The sequence below is a fragment of the Eutrema salsugineum genome, unplaced genomic scaffold, assembly GCF_000478725.1.
Source record: "Eutrema salsugineum unplaced genomic scaffold, Eutsalg1_0 scaffold_24, whole genome shotgun sequence".
Lineage (NCBI taxonomy): Eukaryota > Viridiplantae > Streptophyta > Magnoliopsida > Brassicales > Brassicaceae > Eutrema > Eutrema salsugineum.
The window spans coordinates 1,555,082-1,561,860 of record NW_006256797.1 but is presented as its reverse complement, the minus strand read 5'-3'; the positions used below and the strand labels follow the sequence as shown (position 1 = coordinate 1,561,860).

General features: G+C 39.4%; 2 non-coding genes across 2 annotated transcripts; one reads left to right on the top strand and one right to left on the bottom strand.

Moving 5' to 3' along the window:
- The first annotated feature begins 226 nt into the window (after positions 1-226).
- On the top strand, positions 227-334 carry LOC112086093. The gene has a single exon (XR_002899315.1). It is a non-coding gene; the product is annotated as a small nucleolar RNA R71 (small nucleolar RNA).
- A 2,796-nt stretch (positions 335-3,130) lies between these two features.
- LOC112086043 lies at positions 3,131-3,232 on the bottom strand. The gene has a single exon (XR_002899268.1). It is a non-coding gene; the product is annotated as a small nucleolar RNA R71 (small nucleolar RNA).
- Between the last annotated feature and the right edge of the window lie 3,547 nt (positions 3,233-6,779).

The window sequence follows — 6,779 nt, the reverse complement described above, 5'->3', positions numbered from 1 at the left end:
GTGACGGAGACACTTTATAACTTCCGAAATTTCTTCTTTCTTCTCAGGAAGTGCAGAATTACCAAAGGTTACTTGATTTCGGATGCTGTTTCCTAAATTTTTAATGAAAACGTGAGCATCTTTTACAGATCTAGTTGTGAAATCTCCATTACTTGCTATATCAAAAGAGTGTCGTAACTCTGGAGTTATGCCGCGATAGAAGATACTTAGCAGGTATTCCTCGGCATATCCATGGTGTGGACAATCTCTTTGGTATTCCCCAAATCTTTCCCAAGTATCTAAAAGATCTTCATTTTCTTTTTGTTTAAAAGTTCTTATCTTCTTTCTTAAGAGATTTGAACGATTTCTAGTGTAAAAACGATTTAGGAAAGCAGTTCTACACGCTGCCCACGTTTTTAATGAAGCAGGTGGCAAAGATTTTAGACATTTGCTGGCCTTATCTCTAAGAGGGAATGGGAAAAGACTACACTTGTGGTAATCCCCATTTGCTGTAATGGTTGCACATAATTCTTCGAACGTCTCGATATAGTCTATCGGGTTTTCGAATGAATAACCAGAGAATTGCTTTTGTTGAACTAAATGGATATGGGGTACCTTAATTTCGTTTTTGCCATCCTTTGGTAAGGCTGGTTGAATAGCTCTTCGATCTCCCATGAACTTTTCGAGTGAATCGAAACTTCCAATCAGTTCATCATCATCTTTGTGTTTGACCGATCCGATCAGCTCATTGTTATCATAGATCGGTTCTTCAAACTCATCATCAGTAAGGTCATCATCGCTTGGATCACCATCCACACGATTTGATGGATCACCAAGAGTCCCAGGAACATGTTCCCGGTCTCTCATCTCAGAGAAACCTGAAAAATTCAAAAGAAAAAGTAAAAATAAAAAAGTGTTCTAATGGATTTAAGCTGGGATTCGAAACGAAACAAATTTAAGTCCCCGGCAACGGCGCCAAAAACTTGATGCGGGTTTGTAAACGGGGTTGGTTGTTTTGTTTTACTAAGCTTCAGGTTTTAAATTTATAACCCGTAAATGTCTGCAAGTGCACAGATGTGCGCTGTAGTACTTAGGGTATCGATCCACAGAGACTTAGTTGTTTCAGTACGAATTCACTGCAACGCTTAAATCAGATTAGAACTAAAAAGGTTTTGTTTTTAGTTTTGGGTTTTTGGTTGTCACTAAATCTAAACTAGAAAGCTAAGCAAGTAAAAGCAAATAAAAACGAAAGCAACTAAAGCAAATAAAAAGCGATTAACTAAGGCAAATGGAAACAAGTAAATAGCGATTGAAAATGAAGGCAAATCAAAGCAAGTAAAATCGATTAAACAAAAGCGAATGTAAGCAAGTAATAAGCGAATGAAAAACAAACTAAATTGAAGGTTGTAAACAATTAAAGACAAACGTTGGGCATCAAGGGGTTTTCACAGGGGTTCATAGTCTATGCTAGGTCGATTTTAAACAAGTGATAAAGGTAATCAACTACGTATGTTCTAGAACTCGAGGCACGAAAGTATGAATAGCCTACTTTCGCAGCACTAAACAACTATCTCTCGCAACCCTAATCAGTAGGTTTCCACTCTGATTCTGGAAGGGAGAAGATGCAATAGCAGAATAAGACTCATCAACATTCACAACTCAACTACAGGTAGGTTTCCACTCCTATAGAAGAATTGCTCGTTTCACCATAGTTCAGACAATCAATGAAAGCTTTCGCAACATATCATATCAGATCGGTTTCTAAGTGGCCAGCAAAGAATCACGCAGTAAGATTAAAGGCAAACGAAGAACATCTAGAAGATTATAAATCCTAAATCTATCGATTCATAAGCAAAGACACATGAAGTTCCCTTTGAAAAATCCCTTTAAACCCAACTGGGTAACTACTCAAACATATTGTAAACAATCATCACAGAGTATTGAAAGTTGCAGGTAATTAAAGAAAAGAAGGAAGAAGAACGAAGAACGGAGAAGCAGAAGGAGGCGCGATGGTCACTCCTGTGGCGGCTCCTCTTCGAAGACGGCGGCGGCTCCTCCTTAGGGTTGCACGAAAATCTCTCTCTCTCCTCTTTGTCTATTAGTTTCGGTGTCTGCCCTTTAGAATGACCTAAAGGGGGTATTTATAGCTTCTGAGGTGGTTCTGGACACTTAGGGCTTCAAAAATAACGAAAGGAATTGATCTGGGCTTTAATTAAGTCGTCGGGAAAGTGAATGACCAAGTTCCGCGGTCGCGGTGGCTCTACCCGCGGGAAAATGGGTGTTGGCCGCGGTCCCGGCACTTGCTCTCTTCCGGAACTGCATTTTCTGTCATTCTTGCATTGGGAGTATCTGAAGATCTAACCGTTGGATTGTCTCTAAACCAAGTGCATTAGAAATCTGGTTGGATACGATATGTTGTCTCAAATTTTGGGGGTGATCAGACGGTGAGAAGGTCTTCATCGCTTGTCATACTTCTGACGGTCTGCATTTATCTAAAATTGCTCATTTGTTCCAAATTGCATATCTTTTGCCCAAATTTCCTGTAAAGTCTTTTGAAACTCTAAAACATTGAAAACACTTTAAAAACATTGAAAACAGAGTTAAAACACCTGCATAAGATACAATAATGATCCATAAAAGTGGTCAAAATACGGTGTTATCAGAAGTCTTGGTGATCCACCATATCGTGTGGATGGTGATCCAAGCGACGATGACCTGACTGATGATGAGTTTGAAGAACCGATCTATGATGACGATGAGCTAGTCAGATCGACAAAACATGAAGATGATGACGAACTGATTAGAAGTTTCGATTCACTCAAAAAGTTCATGGGAGATCGAAGAGCTATTCAACCAGCCTTACCACAGGATGGCAAAACCGAAATTAAGGTACCCTATATCCATTTAGTTCAACAAAATCAATTCCATGGTTACATGTCCAAACATCCGATAGACCATATCAAGACGTTTGAAGAATTATGTGCAACCATTACAGCAAATGGGGATTACCACAAGTGTAGTCTTTTCTCATTCTCTTTGAGAGACAACGCCAGCAAATGGCTAAAATCTTAAACGTGGGCAGTGTGTAGAACAGCTTTCTTAAATCGTTTTTATACTAGAAATCGTTCCAATCTCTTAAGGAACAAGATAAGAACTTTTAAACAAAACGTTTTAAACAAAAAGAAGATGAAGATCTTTTAGATACTTGGGAAAGATTTAAGGAATACCAAAGAGATTGTCCACACCATGGATATACCGACGAATACCTGCTGGGTATCTTCTATCGAGGTATTACTCCAGAGTTACGACACTCTTTCGACACAGCAAGTAATGGAGACTTCTCGACTAGATCTGTAGAAGATGCTTTCATCAACAATTTTGGAAACAGCATCCGTAATCTAGCAACCTTTGGTAATTCTGCACTTCCTCAGAAGAAAAGAAGAGATTTCAAAAGTTATGAAGTGTCTCCATCACATAATGAGTCAACTTGGATTGCAACAACCAAACAAAGCACACAATACGTGTAACTTTGACGGTTGGGACAACCCAATGGATTCTTATGATCAAGGGATGGTGAACACTGCAGAAGTATATCAAATTCAAGATTTTCCATTCGTTTCTGATCATCGCGGGTCTATTCATTCGGACCGCAGCAAACCATGCTTTCACCGCGGTCGTGATGATGCTGACCGCGGCCAAGACCTATTTCACCGCGGTCGCGAGCCTTCTGACCACGGGGAAATATCTTCCAAAATTGCCTGGACATCACCTTCCGAACAAATCTTGGCTATTCAATCTAATTTCAATCCCTATCCTAGTTTTCCCTCTTCTGAAGCTGAAAACCTAAACAAAAGAATTCTAGAGCTTGAAAAATCTAGGTCTCAAGAAATTAGTGATCTTAGATCTGAACTAAAAACGATGCAATAGGATTTTAATGAAAAATTTTCCACCCTCCTCAGCCTGATGATCAAAACTAATTCTAGAAACTTAGAAAATTCCGAAGAGGAGCCAAGTGAAAATTCTTTCGAGAGCTCAAGTGAAGCAGATCCCTCCGATCATGTGAAAGCGATCACACTTAGGAGTGGATTAGCTTAAAAAGAGCCTGAATTTCCTAAAGATCCCGAAGAAAGGAGGAGTCACTGTCATTAAAAACAATAAGGATGAAATGATCGCTACAAGAACAGTAATTGGACATCGTATGTGCATCGATTACCAGAAACTGAATGCAACAACTAAGAAATATCATTTTCCACTTTCCTTCATAGATCAAATGCTAGAAAGGTTAGCTAATCACCCCTACTATTGCTTCCTTGATGGATACTCCGGATTTTTCCAAATTCCTATTCGCCCAGAGGATCAAGAAAAAACGACATTCACTTGTCTATATGGCACGTTTGCTTACTGACGTATGCCTTTTGGACTGTGTAATGCACCTGCTACCTTCCAGCGGTGCATGATGTCGATCTTCACAGATTTTATTGAGGATTTCATGGAAGTATTCATGGACGATTTCTCGGTCTATGGATCTTCTTTCGAAAAATGCCTAGGCAACCTTGGTAAAGTTCTGGAAAGATGTGAAGATAAGCACTTAGTATTAAATTGGGAAAAATGTCACTTCATGGTACGAGACGGAATCATGCTTAGGCACAGAATTTCGAGAAAAGGAATTGAAGTTGACAAAGCTAAAATCGAAGTCATGACAAGCCTACAACCTCCCACAAACGTAAAAGGAATTCGTAGTTTCTTAGGACACGCAGGATTCTACAAACGTTTCATTAAAGATTTTTCTCAAATAGCTAAACCTCTTACGCGTTTGCTTTGAAAGGAAACGAACTTCGAGTTCGATGATGAATGCTTAGCCGCGTTTCATAAGATCAAGAAGCCCTAGTTTCCGCTCCAGTCGGGCAAGCACCTGATTGGGAACTCCCATTCAAAATCATGTGCGATGCAAGTGACTATGCAGTCGGAGCAGTGCATGGCCAACGAAAAAATAAGAAACTGCACGTAATCTACTACGCAAGCAGAACTCTAGACGAAACTCAATGCAATTATGCAACAACAGAAAATGAACTTCTAGCTGTCGTATTTGCATTTGAGAAATTCTGTTCTTATCACGTAGGATCTAAGGTCATAGTTCATACTGATCATGCTGCAATCAAGTATTTAATGTCTAAGAAAGACGCTAAAATGAGGTTGATTAGATGGATCCTCCTACTGCAAGAATTCGACATCGAGATTCGAGATCGAAAAGGCGCAGATAATGGAGTTGCAGACCATCTTTCACGAATTCGAGTTGAAGAAATATTGCCTTTAAATGATAGTTTGCCAGAAGAAAACATCTATGCAATAGATACAACCCCAACCAATGCCAATACCGCACCACCACGTCCACTCATGCGAAGATCAGATGCTTTTAACACCCCATGGTTTAGGCACATAGCAAATTACCTAGCAGCTGATGTAGAACCACCACAATTTTTCGGGTATAGGAAGAAAAAGTTTCTGAAGGACGTAAGACATTATTATTGGGATGAACCCTATCTCTATAAGAGATGTGCTGATGGGTTATTCCGAAGATTTGTGGCTGAAGAAGAGATGGAAGGAATTTTATTCGGATGTCATAGCTCGTCTTACGCAGGACATTTCACAACCTTCAAAACTGCTTCAAAGATCTTACAAGCAGGTTTCTGGTGGCCTACTTTGTTCAAAAATACTCAAGCTTATATCTCGCGATGCGACGGAGGATCACATTTCATCAACAGAGTTTTCGAGAATCTTCTTAGAAAGAATAGAGTTACACATAAAGTTGCTTCTCCATACCATCCCCAAACCAGCGGTCAAGTAGAGATCTCAAACAGAGAAATCAAGTCGATTTTGCAGAAAACAACTGCAGTCCATCGCAAAGATTGGTCATATCGAACCGCATTCAAGACACCATTAGGAACAACACCATTCAACCTAGTTTACGGAAAAGCATGTCACCTTCCAATAGAACTCCAGTATAAGGCGCAATGGGCTATCAAAGAGATGAACATGAATCTGAAAACAGCTGGAGAAAGAAGACTACTTCAACTTCACGAGTTAGAAGAAATTCGACACAATGCTTACGAAAACTCGAAGATCTACAAGGAGAAGACTAAAGCATATCATTATAAGAAGATTATTCATAGAACTTTTGCTCCTAACGATAAAGTTCTTCTTTTCGATTCTCGTCATAAGCTTTTTCCAGGAAAATTACGTTCAAGATGGTTAGGATCCTTCACGATAAAGGAAGTCAAACCATACAGAGCCATTGTCCTATGGGACAAAACCGGAAACTCATTTACAGTGAATGGACAGCGTGTAAAGCCATGTCTGCCTGAAGAAAGAGAAGACGAAAGAGAAGTGATGTTTTTGATTGATCCATCATCGGCCAATGATGAGATCAAGGAGTGTCACGACCCCGGTTAAGTCTAATCGAGCAACAATGTCAAGCTAATGATTTGAAAGAAGCGCTTAGTAGGAGGCAACCCACTTGGTATTTTATCTATTTCCCTTTGACCTTTATTTTATATTTCCATTGCTTTGTTTCTGTTTATTTAATTTCAGGTTTTCAATAAGGAAGAACGAACACAAAAGACGAGCAGCACTCTCCAGCACGATAAGTACTCTTAAACATTTCAGCTTTTCTATTTTCTTTACCATTCTTTCCAAGATTTATCACACTGAGGACAGTGTGAAATAAGTCTGGGGGAGGATGTTCGTCCGTTACTAATGAAATTTGATTTGTTTGGAGTTTGTTTTGGACACAAAAAAACGAG